The sequence below is a fragment of the Suricata suricatta genome, chromosome 2 (genome assembly GCF_006229205.1).
Source record: "Suricata suricatta isolate VVHF042 chromosome 2, meerkat_22Aug2017_6uvM2_HiC, whole genome shotgun sequence".
Classification (NCBI taxonomy): domain Eukaryota; kingdom Metazoa; phylum Chordata; class Mammalia; order Carnivora; family Herpestidae; genus Suricata; species Suricata suricatta.
The window spans coordinates 116,536,469-116,552,318 of NC_043701.1; the positions used below are offsets into that span (position 1 = coordinate 116,536,469).

General features: G+C 39.9%; 1 non-coding gene across 1 annotated transcript; it reads left to right on the forward strand.

Moving 5' to 3' along the window:
• The first annotated feature begins 13,070 nt into the window (after positions 1–13,070).
• LOC115286101 lies at positions 13,071–13,177 on the forward strand. Its single transcript, XR_003905860.1, has one exon. It is a non-coding gene; the product is annotated as a U6 spliceosomal RNA (small nuclear RNA).
• The last annotated feature ends 2,673 nt before the right edge of the window (positions 13,178–15,850 follow it).

A 15,850-nucleotide genomic window follows, 5' to 3' on the forward strand; every position in this document is an offset into this window, starting at 1 on the left:
ATGGAAATTGACACCTAAGGGGGATTAAAGATTCCTGTGTTGGTGTCAGAAAAGAACAAAAATCCAAATTCTATTGGCTTTTCATTCCAGTGTGTTGGTCTAGATTTCAAATTATGTGGCAGTTACAAAACAGAATTTTTTTAAATGCAATGGTAATGGAAAAACTTGTTCGTATCCATAAAATAGCTTGAATTACACTCTGAACCATTAAGATGTATTGGATTTTAATATTAATGTGAAATGTATTTTGTGGTATTTAAAATTGTGATATTTTAAAAATTTCTCTCAACTAATGAGAATTTTAACCAACTAGAACACCTCCTTCACTGAGTTCCTTGGTTAACAGAAAACTCTGAAGTTTAATTCCATTTTAACTCCTTTCACAGAGGGAAACCAGAGGAAGGTACTATACCTTATTCTGTCCAACATGGTCATCTTTACTCTTCATCTGAGGAAGAAGGACACAAGTTTGTTTGTTTGTTTGTTTAACAAACAAATCAGTCTAGATTTTTTGAATGGATAAAATTCTTTAGGAAATTCATCTCCTCCTTTCCTGGTATGGACATACATGGTGCTGTTTTCCATGAGCAGGAAAGTTTTTATACAACGCTTCTAGCAAATTCTGCTAGTAAAAGACTTCGTACTACCAGCGAAGTATTAAAGGCAAACTGGAGATGGAGAAGCATGAAGAAGGATGTCTGGCCAGATGCTAATATGAAAGGGCAGGGTCCCAGGTAGCCTGTGAAAAGCAGATTTGGATAAAAAGAAGGAATTTTCTATCAGCCTCCAAGTATTTACAAGTTTCTTATACAAGTGATAACAACTGTTACAAGGAAGTCGACTTAAATCTTTGGTTCTCAAACTTCAACATGGTAACTGGGCACTAGCTTACAGTAGATCCCTGAGCTCTGTCTCAGACACGCTTTCTTCTGGGTGGAGGCACAAAACTTTGCACTTTTAACAAGGAGTTATGGGATGCTGATACAGGTAATCGGGGGCCAGACTTCACAAACTCTAATTTAAGTGAGAGCAGGAGGAATTTAGGTTATACAGAGGAAAAAATTACAGTCCAGTTTGTTCTGTAATGAATTCCCATGTGAAAAGTGGAATTAGTCTTTTCAATCAGTATTTTACAATGATCATAATAAGCTACTTCTCATGTAGATGCTTGCCGACACAAATAATCCAAGGAAATCTGTAAACTATCAAGAAAATTTAGGTACCCGTGGCATATGTTTACATGTGAAAGGTGCTGCACTACAAAAATTTCTCTCTTTTTAAGCCAGTTTCCTAAACTTAATCCCATCATCTGTTTTTGCTTAAGCAGAGTTCTTATTTATATGTCATTGAGTCTATTCTCAGAAACACCACTTGAAGAAACAATAGAGTAACAGAAAATCTTTAGCTGTTTGGGTTGATGTACAAGTCCATTATCAAATGCCCAAAAGGCCTCTCAAGAGATCCCATTACCTGTGAAGGAGGATGGCCAGGCCTTGGGGGCTTTCTACCGGGTACCTTACTGTTCTCATTGTTGTTGCTTTGACTTAGTATTATTGCTTGAAAGTCTCCTCCATTACTAGGGAGACCTATTTGCATTTGATTATTTTATCTCCTCTATGATTACAGGTCCTTTTATTACAGAAGCTGGTGGAGAGTTATCCAACTTAACTATTTTATGCCTGTTTATGTAATTATTTACAATCATTTGATTACCACTTTTGGACAATGACAAAGTGACGATAGATAGAACAAAGAGTTTTCTGAATAATTCCAAAAGAAATTTGGAACGTTTTCTCATTATGCTGTGGAATTTCATGCCTGCCCTGAGGTGAGCAGCCACCTTCTGTCTCCATATCTGCTTCTGAGAAGCACCTGGGTTCTGCTGGACAAAGTCAGGGATATGGGGATGGTTTCCACTGTGAGTTCATGACCACCAACCTAAGAAGTACTTTCCCCATGACCTGACTGTATATCTTTTACTCATTGATGACCATTGCAAACTTTCTCTCCTTCTAACTAACTTCCTCCCTTTCTCTCTCACTGAGGTCTGAACCCCAACACCAGTACTTACTTTATGAAAAAAGCAGAAGCCATGTACTGGAAACTTAACAAAGCATAAAAATATTCCTACATCTGCCCGCATACTGTCATTTTCCTTTTTATTACAATATAAAAGCTTTCCTCCTTCCTCTAAAGGCAAATTCCTCCTCATATGCACTGAATTCCTTCCTGTCCCACTGTTAAGGTATCTTACAGAGTCATGCCTTACTCTCACTGTTTATTTAGTATCTACCATGAACAAGACAATATTTTAGGTTCTAAAGAGAGATCTGTAGGCAGATTATATAAAGAGCCCTGCCTTTTATATCCTAGTGAAATATTTTTCTTTACATTATAGATAATCCTTTCTTTTATTTGTCCTTGCAATTTTTCCTCTCATCTGGATGTTCCCGTTGGTTTTTTCATTAATAAAAGCAGAACCAGGGGCAACTGCGTGGCTCAGTCGGTTGAGCATGTATTTTCTGTTTCTCTTCTGGGGACTATGTTCTTTCTCTTTTTTCAGGCATGTGACTTTCTGCCCAGTCATTGTGTTGGAATCCTTTGTGGTTCACTCTGGCCTCAGGGCCCTTTTCCTTTGACTTTATCATTGCTTCTAGAGAATCTCATTCAGATCGTTAGTTTGAAATGCCGCCTTTACCCCAGTGCCTGGTATACTTCTGTCTGGTCCCCTCTGAGCTCTGGAGAGCTCTGTCTATAATCATCTTTCTCTTTCGATCTACCTATGTATAGATATTGACAGATATACAGATATTTGTGTATCTTCTCCAACTAAACGTGTCTCAGTCTGAAATGCACAACTCTTAAGACCTCCTTAATCCTGTTTTTCCTCCAGTGTTCTCTGCCTCCCCCAAGTCAGCACCCTGGAGTCACCCAGTACAGCTTCCTCTTCCTCACCCCCACATAGAATGCCTTGCCATGCCCTATTATTTGACCTCCTGAATATTTCTAGAATCCATCCACTTGGCTTCTTCTCCACCACCGCCCCAGTCAAGGTGTCCTTTCTCACCTGGCACTTTATAATAGCCTCCTGAATGGATCACCAGTCTCTCTCCTCATCTGCCCCACTCTGATCTCACTCTGAAGCAAGAAGGTTCCTTCGAAAGGAAAAGCTGGTCACATCACCTTCTTATTAACAACCATCCACCACTTCTCTTGTTCTTAGGATGAGAGTAAAATGAAATTCTCTCCCTCGGCATTACTGGTTCTGTTTCCCCTTATTCCCCCTCCAGCTGCGCTGCCTCTTTCTCCTCCCTCCATCGGCACCAGCTCTTGCTTCTCTCCTCCCTGGGCCTTTGCCGGTGCCATTTCCATACCACCTGGAATCCCTTTCTCTCTGCACTTAGTGTAATGAACTCCTCTTGGTTTTCCATGTATGAGCTCAATTTGCACTTCCTCAGGGAAGCTTTCTGCATGCCTGAGTTAGGTCAGACTGCTTCCTATTGTGCCATGTGCTTTTCTTCTGTGAGTGCTTGCAATTGTAGGTCTAGTCCCATGATTGCGGGCTTCATGGTTCTCTCACTACATTGTAAGCTCTGTAAAGCCGAGAACTATACATGTTTTGCTCACCAATTGTCAGCAGTGGCTAGTACATACTTGGCACTTTGAATATATATAAAATAATTTTAACGTTTGTGACATATGCAACATACCTTGTCAGCAAAGTAGGATACCAAAATGTGCCCAGTGTTCTAGGAACTCAAAGTTCAGTGGTTTGAGCAGTTGCCAAAGGATCGCTGTGGTTTCTCTTAGATGACTCAGGACAATCCTGTAACCTCCATATACAAGCCCCTCCCCCCAACACAGACCATTTGAAAATTTCTATTTTCCGTTCTTTGAATTATAGTCTATATTTATATATATAAATGTAAAATATATGTAAATATTTTAAAAACTATATATATGTTTATATAAATATAGATTATAGTCTATGTGTATAGTCTGTCGTCTAGTATTTTCAAAAACTTTGTGGAGTTTACAGGTATCAAATATTTTTTTCAAGATGAATCTCAACTGGGTGGCTCAGTTGGTTGAATGTCCAACTTCAGGTCAGATCATGATTTCATGGTTTGTGGGTTCAAGCCCCATGTCGGGTTCTGTGCTGACTGCTAGCTCAGAGCCTGAAGCCTGCTTTGGATCCTGTGTCTCCCTCTCTCTCTGCCCCTGCCCTGCTCACGCTCTGTTGCTCTCAAAAATAAATTTAAAAAGTTAACAAAAAAAAGGGTGAATCTTAGGGGAAGTCTATTCCCAAGGTAAATGTGGACTTGTTGGAGAGAGTGTCCCTAGGGCTCTGAAGGGTCCAGATAGACAATAATTGCTCTACTCCATTCTTTTCTATAGATCCTTATCATTTAATGTTTTCTCTCCATATTGTTGAAATGATGAATTCTTCCTGGACTAAAGAGATGTCTTGATAAGGCTTGCCACACCCCAGTATGGTAAGTAATATACTTATAAATGCACGACACATATGTGTCTATGTAATAATTATGTGGGAGAACTATGTGATAGACAGGGTTTGGTAAATGCCTGAGGTTAACCAGGGAGTAGGGAACCCTTAGCTATAATTTCTTGCTGAAATTTCAATACTGTGTTTGCTTCTGGGGATAAGAACAGCATGTACAAGGCACCCTTTGTATTTTGTAGAGTTAGGCACGTGTAAATAGTAATCATAAAACAAGGCACTTGACATAGCAGATGTAGTGTTTGCTATAGAGCTTGGATTAGAGAGTGATCACAGCTCCCTGCCGAAGGTCTAGTTAAAAGCAGTGGAACTTATTTTAGTATTGAATATTTGCCATGATTAAGAAAAAAAAAAGTAGAAATGTTTCCTGTCACTGAAATGATACAAACTCTTTGCAGACAAAAACAAACATGCGTGTGCAATTCTACCAGATAAAAATAATCAATGATAATATTTTTGTATATTTCCTTCACCAAAAGGGGCAATAGAGAATATTTTGGTTCATTATTTGAAAGCATAGTGTGAAATATTCTCCAGGTCAGTTCTTCAGTGGCTATTTATATATCTCTTGTGCAGAGATGAACAGTGATTTCTTTAAATAATCAGGCACTGGTGTGCTATTGTCAATAATAACTGATAAGCTACGTGGTCACAAATTTAGGGGACCGTGGCAGGGGGGAAAGGCAGGGATGTTCACAATGTTTGCTCTGAGCTGCAAAGTGTGAGCTGAGCTGGGAAACATAGGTAACTCTATCTTGGCCAACTTTACAAAGGAACATGAAAGACCATGGCGCAGAGAAAAAGCCAGGTGAGTGTCTCAGCCTGGATTCAGTACAGGTTGGATACTTTGTATCCGCAGATGCCCCAGCTAAAAGAAGGCTGTGCTGGAATCGTAATTAACATGAGTCGTCATACATCCAGACTCTATGGATACAACTCCCAACTTTGTCATTCTGTGGATTGATCCGGGGACAAATCACTTCACTCTCAGTGTCAGCTTCCTCAGATACAAAATGGGAATAATCACACCTGTAGCTTGCAAGGTTGTTGCAGAGATGGGGATGCTACCTCTGAAGTACTTATTAGCACAGTGCTTAGAACATAGTAAATGCTCAGCAAATATTATCTCTTGGTATTGTAATTTTGAGAGCCTTTGAAAAAATGTAAAACCAAAAGTTTTAAATGCAAATGCTAAATTCCTGGTCAACACGTGTCTGTAAATTCCCAGGAAGAGGGCAACTTTTGTATGTTTGGATGCTTAAGATGACTAATTTTTTTCCCCATTAACGGTGGCTCCTTTCCTCCAAGGGCTATTAAAGTCATCTCCACTCTCTTTGCTTATCTGCACACTCAGAGGCTGTGAATTTTTACCACTCCACCCTCCACAAGCATTTAATGAAAATTGAAAACACATAGCACTTGGCTGGCCATCCCATATTTCTTTCAAGGACAAACAAATTAAGAGATTTGGTCAAATGGCAACACTTAACATAAATTATCCATGGTTGTTTTCTTTTCAGATTTGTTTCCTTATCAGAAAGGTATATATGCCTTTTGAATATATGTTCAACATATGTGTGTGTTATTGAGATATTATTGACATGGTACATTAGTTTTAGGTATACAACATTTATGACCTGATACATGTATGTGCTGCAAAATGATCACCGTACTAAGTTTGGTTAACATCCATCATCACACATAATGACAAGTTTTTTTCTTTCTTTTTTTTAATGTTTATTTATTTTTGAGAGAGAGAGAGAGAGAGGGACAGAGACAGGGTATAAGTGGGGGAAAGGTAGAGAGAGAGGGAGACACAGAATCTGAAGCAGGCTCCAGGCTCTGAGCTGTCAGCACATAGCCTGATGCAGGGCTTGAACCCACAAACCATGAGATCATGACCTGAGCTGAAGTCAGAAACTTAACCGACTGAGCCACCCAGGTGCCCAGACAAGTTTTTTCTTGTGATGAAAACTTCTAGGATCTGCTCTCTCAGCAACTGTCAAATATGCAATTCAGTACTATTGTCTATAGTCATCATGTTGTACATTACATCTCCAGACTTATTCATATATAATTGAAAGTGTTCCCAAAAGGTACAAAAGGTAATGTAGTTGACCCCAAATCTATCTTTGGAAATATCTGCAGTTCAATTAAAAACATAACTTTTACTTTTCTAAGGTTAACACCATAAGGGATAAATCTACATAAGGAGTGGAAAAATGAAAGGTTCAAAGTCCTGCTGTGTTGTTTTTAGTTTTGTGTTTTAGTATTTCTTTATTTTTGAGAGAGAGGAAGAGAGAGAGAGAGAGCGAGTGAGAGCACTTGTGAGAGCAAGCACAGTGCAGGGGTGGGGTAGAGGAAAGGGAGACACAGAATCTGAAGCAGGCTCCAAGTACTGAGCTATCAGCACAGAGCCTGACATGGGGCTTGAATTCACAAATCACAAGGTCATGACCTGAGCTGGAGTCAGATGCTTAACCGACTGAGCCACCCAGGCACCCTCGAAGTCATACTGTATTAAAGGCATATTTAATCTAGTGAAAGACACACACGCGTGCACATGTGCGCACACACACACAGGCCTAATTATTATATAAGGAATGTCTACAAGACCTCATAGTTCAGAAGAGTCTCAAGGCATAAATCATGGTGTGTGTTAGCATAGCCCTACTTCTGATCTAATACAAATTCCTGCTAAGGAATATTGACAACGTAATTGGAAATAGAAGCAGACTCTTTTAGTGTAAAAAGCACTTGCTGTTTCTGTCCTTAGTAGCTTGGATATACCTTAGCGTCTCTGAACTTCAATATTCTCATTAGTAGAGAGGAAATAATATAATATTTATATATTAAAATATAAATCATAATATAGTAAAAAGATTTCAAGGTTTTTGTTAATGAATTAACCAATGTGAATGGACCCCCTAGAACAGTTCCCTAAATATACTACATTTCCATCCATTTCAGCTTAATCACACCATCAAAGCCAATCCTATGGGTAGTGTCATAGCATTTATAACAGTAATTTGCCTGCCTTGCCCCTTTTGGGGCCCTTGGGTTAAGCTGAGCCAGTGAGACCAATGCATAATTGGAAAACAGACGCTCCAAGTATTTCGTGTGGGGCCCCTCACCTGGGGGAGCTCAGATGGTGTAGGGTGGGGTTACACCATGTCTAAGTACAGGAAGTTGGCCTTTGAAGGGGAAGAAGGGAGGGTTGGACAGGAAGAAGCTGAGAAGAGGAGAAACCACGAGCCTTTTGACAGACCGAGGAGAAGACAGGTTCCTCACTTTACTGTCCATGCCATGGCTACTGGTGAACTGAGCTCCATGCCTAAGGGGTGCTGGTCACGTTCCCAGTGGGTGGTGCTGTGTCACCCCCACTCAGCAAAGAGGAACAAGGAAGACAGATATGGTGCTCCTGGAATCTATAGAGATAACCTGTGTTTTATTTTAGTAACATCTCTTTCCTAATGACAACTTGTGCGTTTCTTAAAGCAAAATACTTAGTTTATTTTTGAGAGAGATTTGAGAGAATTTGTGTAAAAATATATTACTTCTCTGGTCAGCCCTATAAGTCACTACGAATATTCCCTCTGGTTCAAAGAGGGAACAAAAAGACAGGAGAGTACATGAGGAACATTGAGATTTAGAATTTGTTGTGTGATATTTTAGCTACTGGCCACAGATGGTTGTTCAAATTCAAATTTTATTAAAAGTAAATACAGTTATGGGGCTTCTGAGTGGCTCAGCAGGTTATCTTGATTTCAGCTCAGGCCATGATCTCATGGTTCAGAAGATCGAGCCCCACATCAGGCTCTGTGGTGATGGCGTAGAGCCTGCTTGGGATTCTCTCTCTCCCTCTCTCTCTGCCCCTTTCTCACTTGAGCTTTCTCTCTCAAAAATAAATACTTAGAAAAAGTAAATATAGTCAGCAAAATATTTTTTGTCACACCAACCACACTTTATGTGCTTAATATCACATATGGCCAATGGCTACGAAACAGGACAATGTAGAGTAGAGAACATTTCTCTCACTATAAAATATTCTATCAGAAACTGCTGCTACAGAGTGAATATTATAAAAACACCCTTCTTTTGCACTTGTGCTCTGATTCATTTGAGGAATATTACAACACTGTCAGAAAATGGAGTATTGAAATATCATTATAATTACAGATAAAGGTGGAACTGGAGGACGTGGGTTGGACTCATGGTTAAGCATGCTCATCTACCCAGACTTACCCATACAGACATGGCTGAGCCGGGCGTGGCGGCTTACCCAACATGGCGGAGAGGTCCTACTGTGGAAGAAGAGCTGAGACCTATGAAAGGCAAATCCAAGGAGGAGGAAAGGTCAATGGACTTCATCACTGGCTAGTTCATTCCTCTTTCTCTGGACATAGCTAGAGTATTTTAGTCTTTGGTCTTCTTTCTGCAGAAGAAAATAGGTATATAGAGATTATTTACCTTAAATAGAAAATAAAAATAATGTCTCCAAACTTTCTTTATCTACTATGAATTGTAAGGTCCCTGGGTCTCTAGGACCAGAGTTTCCCAAGCTGCTTTTTTTGAGATCATTATCCCCTTAGTTCTCAGAGTGGAGCATGAGTGGAGCAGGACTCCTTGCTAATTATTACTTGTTATTTATATGTAAGCTATCTCTATGTCTGTCTGTCTCTCTATATATCTATCTATGCTATGCTATTCCAAAATAGGTTCTTTCCCTAAAAGGGATTCTGCCTTTCTCCTAAAACAGTGGGCTCAAATTTGCCTCCTTTCAAGAACAATTTGTCACTTTCTACATTATCATTGTTATTAACTGAATGCTACTAATATACTAAACATATAATTACTCTATGAGATAAGTGCACATGTTACTAATGAAAACAATTAATTTCTTTCTCCCAAACCTAGTCATTTTTAAGTAATTTCCCCCAAGCTCATGTAACTAGTTAGGGGCAGTGCTGACTGTGAAAATCAGTGCTCTTGAATACTTATGTCTTGGGTCTACCATTAGACCCTATACTGGGGGGTGGGGGGGAAGCAAACTGTATTTTGTTTATTTGGATCTCTATTATCCCACACAGGATTTTGGGACATAGTAGCTGCTCTATAAATATTTGTTGCTCAGTTATGAAAAACTCCCAGCATTATAAACATATTTGTAATTTATTGTAAACAAGTGATAAAAATGAAGAAATAACTCCACTAATCAATAGGATGTTATGCTTTAGCCAGATAAGAAGTTAAACACATGTTGCACAGACATGTGAAATCTATTTATGGTTCCTTATTTTCCAAGTCATTTTACAGACAGAGTAACTTTGGGAAAAGAACATTCAAATTGAAATGGTCCACTTAGTTTTAGTTTACATTTTGGAAAATGAATCAGATGAAATCAACAATTGGCTGTTTTTACTGAGTAATAAGAAAGAGCAGTTCTTCTAAGTCATAAACAATGAAACTATTCTAATTAAAAGTGTTAAAAAGTCCCCAACTCTCCTCACTTAGCAACTGGATATGTTTTCTACACCTTGTTTCATTACTTAGAATGTGGCAGCATTCCATCCTTAGAGCCAATACGTCAAGATGCCTCTGACCAAGATGCCCTTATAACACTGTCCTTAGTGTGTTCATTCTTCCGAAAACTAGACGTATTTTTCTAACAAAGTGAAAGAAAGAAAGAAAGGTCATTAGTACAATATGATAAAGACAAACTCAAGACTTAAAAAATATTTTTTTAAACTTGCCCATAAAACACGTTTTTCCAAGGAGAATGTTTTAAAAGTCATGATTTATTTTAGATGCAAATTTGGGGAGATTTTTATAATTTTTTGTGTATCTTTCTCATGCTTTCATTCTTAGTGCTTTTTTTTTAAAAAAAAATACTGATCACTGTATGTTTATCGATTTATTCAACCAAGAGTGATTGGACATCTTCTGTGTGTTCACCACTGATGTGGAAGAGAAGATGTAGCATTAACCAAGGAAGATAGAGTTCCTTCCTAGAGGAGCTCACATCTGATGGGGTGAAGTGGACAGTAATAATAGAGATACATTACATATCTAGGTAGGTAGGTGGGCAGGTAGGTATATAGATAGATAGAAAGATAGGTAGATAGTAGATAGAAAGATAGATAGACAGATAATAGATAGAAAGAATGACAAATTTATGAAGAACCAGGAAAAAAAATCAAGCAATTTTGAGTTAGAAATGCTTTAGGTAGAATGGTCCCAAACTGGTCTCTCAAAATGGTGAAACTTATGTTAAGGTCTAAAGTCTAAAGTATAGAGTGTTAAAGTAGCTGATAGAAGAACATTGCAGCCAGAGGGAATGGCAAGGACAAAGGCCTTGACGTAGGATGGACCGTGGTGTGCTGGAGGAACGGATAAGGCCCATGTGCAGTTAAGGAGAAAGTTCAGAGTTCATATCAAGAGGTAGGTGGGAGCTAGCTCTTGCAAGATTTTGTAGGCTGTGGTGAATTGTTTTGATTTAAGAGCTTAGATAAGCCACCAGGGGTTTCAGTAGAGGAGTGACATGAAATACTATACATTCTTTAAAAAAAGACAACAACCCATAATATCATTTTGGTAGTAGTATAGAGAACAGGGTTTTCAAGGAGCAAGAATGGTGATGGGGAGACTATGTCATTATCCAGGCCACCAGCGATGATGATGTGGACCAGAGAGGGGATGGTGAAGCCAGTGGATGGATTCAAGAAAATTTTACAACAACGGGCCGCGGCTGCGATGGACTGGATATGGTCCAGGGACAGAACCGCACAGCGGAAGGGATTGGCGCTTACATGGTTTTGCCTAGATGGAGGGACCGAGAGGAGCAGCCTCTCCTTTGGGAGGTGTTTGAGCAACCCTGACAGTTCTGCTTTCATGAAAGACGAGGCCAAAGGCCTCGGTTTTGTCTCCATTCTGCTTCTAAAGAACCCTCTGACTTTGGCAAAACACTTAATTTATTTGATTTCTAGTGTCCCTACCTGTAAATTATAATATGCGGCCAGAGTGATTATTAACAGCCTACATTTAACAATTTCATTGTTTTGCCATACATCTTTCCCTGCATCCACGGCACATGCATGGCTTCTTCCTGTGTCTTCCTCAGCTCCATAAGCTCTGGATCTTTCTTGTATTTCTAGCTTCACACGCTCACCCTCTCTGCTTCCAACAGCAAGACTTCCTCCAGCCCCTCGTCCTCACCAACCTCCTTACTCTGGCTGCTGGCACCTGCTGCATTTCCTCCTCAGAAAGCTGAGCTTGCCCTCCTGGGACTACTGGACTTTGATCCGGGTTCAGATGAGGATTAAATTGTCACCTCCTCAGGGAAATGTTGTGGCCTTGGCTAGATCAAATGGGCCTTTTCTCCGTTCTCGTAGCTCCATGTTTATTTCTACCTCAGCATTTGTCAGCCAACTTCCCGTTTGTTTGTCTGACTGTTCTACCTACTTTGTTTCCTCCATGAGGACAGGAGTTCTACCTGTTGTCCCTCAGCATTATCTACCCTGCACTTAGGCAGGTACTAAGCTTGTGGTAATGTTACTAGGCAAATGAATTGTTGAATAAAAAATTGAGTGAAGGGGCTACATCACATTACCATTTATGTTCTTCTGAGTACTGCAAACACTGCTTAGCAAGAAAGTGATTCTTTGAAATGCAGGTGATTTGTGTCACTACCATTTTTCAAACGCAAGTCCTCTCACCTGGAGTGCTCTGTGCTGGTAAAAGTTCTGTCTCTGGTTCTTTAAAGTGGTCATCTTCACCACTAGCAGCACTCAGTATTTTTTTCAGGGATTCCGAGTGACATCATTATTATGGGATGAGTTATGTTTCCCCAGAGAATCATACATTGAAGTCCTAACACTGGTATTTGTGAATTTGGCCTTACTAGGAAATAGATGCGTACAGATTTAATCAAGCTAAGATGAGGGCATCAGGTTGGCTTTAATCCAGTATGACTGGTATCTTTGTAAAATGAGGGACATTTAGACACTGTCAAAGGCATGTGATGATGGAGGCAGAGACTGGCGCAGTATAATCATTCTATGGGATGCCCAGCGCGCCACATGAAGTTAGGGAGGGAGGCGTGGAACAGAGCCTCCTTCAGAGTTTTCAGAAGGAACCAACTCTGATCTTGGACTTTGAACTCCCAGAACTCTGAGAACATAAATTTGCATTGTTTTGAACTACCTTGTGTGCTTTGTTATGGCATCCTAGGAAACTAATAGAATCATCATGTGATTGCTTTTGGTCTCTGCTTGCATATCTTCTATCCCCAAAGAAAGTCTTCCTCCACTCTGTGGCATCCTTATTCAGTGTAGGTACTTCTCTGATTCTGACATAAGAGATTCCTCTGCATTTGATGCTCGATATAATGAACGAGGTTTGTGTTTCTTAAGGTTTAAAAAGTATCTCTTTAATTAATTCCTTTTCTCCAACCTAGCAAGATATGATTTCTTCATTTAAACAGAGTAATTGAAGTTTTGTTCATTGTGGAATCTGGCATGAATTTTAGGTATTTAAAGAGTAAATTAATGTGCTCGCTTCGGCAGCACATATACTAACATTGGAACGATACAGAGAAGATTAGCGTGGCCCCCGCGCGAGGACGACACGCAAATTCGCGAAGCGTTCCATGTTTTTAAGAGAGACCTAATGGAGACCCAGGGGGAGCGGAGGAGGGAGAGAGAGTTGGGGAGAGAGAGGGATGCAGAACTTGAGAGACTATTGAAAGCTGAGAATGAACTGGGGGGGGGGGGGGAAGGGGGAGGGGGGAAAAGAGGTGGTGGTGATGGTGGAGGGCACTTGAGGGGAAGAGCACTGGGTGTTGTATGGAAAACAATTTGACAATAAAATATTATGGGGAAAAAAAGAGTAAATTAATAAAATGACTCAAGAAGTTAGCAAAACATCAACAACTGTATTCATAGATATTTAAAGGTCTTATTTTAATATGTAAGAATTGGTCTGAGGTAACAACTGAGTGAATGATGGTGACAGTTGAATCTGTTCAACTTTTGGTCTTGTGTTCCAAAATTGTCTCTTAAATGTTTTCTTTAGAATTCTCAAATATATGTATTATAATGTTACATGATTCTGCAACTGTCTTTTTTCAACCAAAATCATATTTTTGAGGTCTAATCACTTTGAGATAGAGAAATCTAGTTCATTTCTATAATCATAATGTACTATTACTTAGAAAATTTTATTTATATCTTCCCCTATTGATGATATTTAGGTTATTTCCAAAAGATTACTATTAAAAACAATGCAGTAGCCGTGCTTTCCATAGGTTACAGACTAAGAAGCAGAACTTCTGGCCCAAAGGGAATATATATTTTCAGTCATACTAGATTCTAATTGTCCACATTTTTCTAATAAATTGCATTCCCACTCACATAAGTCCCCTTCCCCCCATATTCTCCTCTACCCTTGCTATTATTAATCAGACTTACTAATTGTAATAGTCTTAGGAGTGTATGAAAGGATATCTCACTGTGCATGTACATGAGTCTGTGCTTTAAGCACAGTTTGCGAATTAATCTTTGTCTTCTGTATATCTGGTAAATGTGACCTCCTGACCAAGAGCTTACCTTTTACACTTTATCTTTAAATGTGTCTTTCAAGTTAAATGAACATGAAGTTATGAATCTTTTCTTAATGGCTGGGAGTTTTGCATCTTGTTTCAGAAGTTCCATCTTATTTAAAGTGATAAGGTTATTTTGTATGTTTTCCCTTAACTTCCTGGAGTTAACATTCTTCTCATTGAAGAAAGTGTAGACATAAATGTAGGATTTTTTTCCTTACTAAGTGCCAGTCCACTTTTTACATTTCCTTGCAAAATTTTATCTACAATCTAAATTGTATAGATACCCTTAATTTGCTTCAGTCAAAAAATGGATACATGTTGAAGAAAGAGGAAGATGGTGGTCCCTAGGCTCATCTTGTCCCATGAAACCACGTAGATAACTATAAAATTATCCCAGAAATTGATCCAAAAAGTGTCAGAACATACTCCACAAGTAAAGGGAGAGAAGAGGTGACATTGGAGAAGGTAAGAAATGTGGAGACATGATTTAGGGAAAGAAGTATCACAGGTATTGCAGAGGGGAAGGTTCTATGGTCCCAGAGAAGAGTGGGAGGGAGGAAGAGAGAGAGGGAGAAGGCGAGGGTGAGAGAGAGAGAGAGAGAGACAGAGAGGGAGAGACAGAGAGGGAGAGAGAGACAGAGAAACACACAGGAGAACGTATGAGGAGTATGTTTCCCCATAGCCATTGGCTTGGAAAGCAAGAAGGGATGAATTTCGTGAATTCTTGCAATGAGTGGAGTGTAAAACCTGGATTTTTTTTAATTATTATTTTTTAAAGCCTGGAGTTTTAAAGGCCAGTGGGCTTGGCTGGTGTAGCACCCATAGGGCACTGCACTGCTCCTGGAGAAAAGGCAGGCAAACAACTCAGGCACACAGTGTGGAAACAGAAATCTGAAGAACACCTAGGGCACACAGGGGAGTGATGATTTCTCTCTTCTCAGAAGGCATCCCTGTGAGGCAGTATTCATGGAGACACCTTTCCAGGGAACCAAGGAGAGGGCTGGCAGCATTTCCCTCCCCCACTCCTCAGCATAAACACAGGACCATCTATAGGAAGCAATGTAGTGCCAACACTGGTGGCCTAACTGCTTACACCAAGCCCCAGCCCCCTGTGCTCTGGTGAAACTGCACTTCTCAGTTACACTTGCCTCAGTTCCAGTGTCACAGCCCCTCCCCAAGAAGACCAGCACAAACCGCTGCCCACACCATGTCCCCCTAACAGAGTTCTGTAGAGCCTCAGTTCTGGTGGAGGTGGTGTCAGGTCTCATTTCATGAAGAGACTAGAGCACACCTAGTTAAAACTCATCACATTCAGGCCAGGGACCAAACACTGTCCACAGCAGGCAAGGTGAGCCTCTGCAGACCACCTGCCTAAAGGACAGAGTAGCCAAAACCCAAGAGCAGAGTCCATGCAGCACACACCAGGGACACTCCCTGAAGCATCAGTCCTGGATACTACATGACTGTTTCTTCATAAAGCCATTATTATCAGGGTCAGGAAACATAAAAGGCTTTTCTCACACACAGAAGGCAGAGACTTAGACAAAATGCAAAGACAGAGGAATTTATCCCAAATAAAAGAACAGGATAAGGCCATGACCAGAGATCTAAGTGCAACAGATACAAGTAACATGCCTGATGGGGAATTTAAAGCAACAATCATAAGGATACTTACTGAGCTTGAGAAAAGAATGGAAGACATCAGGGAGACCCCTACCACAAAGATA